Consider the following 1,623-nt stretch of genomic DNA (forward strand, 5'->3'; position numbering starts at 1 on the left):
TCCACTCCAAAACCAAATGCAGCAACATGTTTTTGCTTTTAAGAGCAATTATGTTTTTAAGAGTAATTATGATTAACCAATATTGGAGAAAATAGGCTAAACTGGTCTAGTCCAACCCATTAATTAACTAGGTGACCTTCCACAAAGTTCAATAATCATGGCAGATCAAATGTATAAAAAACATCTATTTGGAGAATTGAAGTAGTAGTTCTAAAGAGGAACGTATGTTTTGGTGTTGTTATTGTGGAATCACTGTGATGATGTGAATCTTATGCACTCAAGGTTGATATCTTTCATGATGCTACGTCCACATAGTTTTGATAATAATAAATAAACTTGGAAAAGTTGATTCAAGAGCCATAAGAAACAACATTAAAAAAGAATCCAAGTGTGTGTCAAACCAATGCAAATTCAAGTGCTCAAGTGTCAAAATCAAGGATCAAGTCTCAAAGCATGAAGCTAAGTCCAAGATCACATTAGAATATATATTTAGGATTTAGAACATGTATATAAAGGTGTAGAGTAAATAACACTGCATGAGCTCAAGTCATTCTTATCATTACATAATCAACAAGTGCTTAAAAACCTTAGTTTAATAGGTCAAAATTGCATTGGAAGGTATTTTTTTTCATGCTTTCAGTACACAAGCAGTCTCACATAGCCTAAATATATATGCTCACACTCTTGAAACTCTATTTGAACTTAAAAGAATGCAGCTTGGACACAAAGTATTGAATTAAGACTTAATTGATTGGTTTAATGTGTCAAAATTGGATTGGTATGGTTTTCAAATGATTTGAATGCTTAGAAATGTTTTCCATGTCCAATTATATGTGTTCAATATGATAGAAGTCATTTTGAGTGAAAAGAAGTCAAGATTTCGTGCAAGAGTGGTTGCTGCCATGAAATATCCAAATACAGATATTGGCATGTCCGGATATGAAATTCTAGATATCCAGATATTGGAGGGTTACATATCCGGATATACCCTCGACATATATTCGGATATGACCTGTCCAGAATGCTTTCCAACGACAATAAACAGTTACTTTTTTGTTGGAAAAATATATAAATTCATTTATAATGGCTCTATTTACTAGGAAACGAAAATATATCATTTATTGAGTCGTTATTACTCCTTCTAACACATTCTTTGTTGGGCAAGTGATTTCTTTACCTAGAATGCAGAAGAACACCTGGGGGGGGTGAATAGGTGTTTCCAAAATTTTCAAAAACTTTTTCTTAGTAGATCTTTAAATCTGTAAAGTCTAAACAAAGTTGAACTAACAAGTTCAATCACCACACCAACTCAACAAGATTGATCAATTTATTTTGCAAGTTCAGTTCAGATAACAGTCACACAACTATAACAATTTTACTAATTTTACCTTAGGTCCCTATATGCCCAAAAGGATTTCTATATGATTTATATCAATAGAAAATGTACCTGACCTTTTATTTTATAGAGCAAACGCAACAACAACCTTTCTTACATAAATCAGAGAATGATTAAATTCCAACTATCAGAAAACAATTTAAATACTACAACACTTATATAAGAACCAATAAGATGCCAGCACTTTAAGAAATATAAAAGAAAACTGTTACAACACTTTCAAACCA

The sequence above is a fragment of the Gastrolobium bilobum genome, unplaced genomic scaffold, assembly GCF_033153095.1.
Source record: "Gastrolobium bilobum isolate Gb01-03AN ecotype WA unplaced genomic scaffold, APGP_CSIRO_Gbil_v1 utg39708, whole genome shotgun sequence".
Classification (NCBI taxonomy): domain Eukaryota; kingdom Viridiplantae; phylum Streptophyta; class Magnoliopsida; order Fabales; family Fabaceae; genus Gastrolobium; species Gastrolobium bilobum.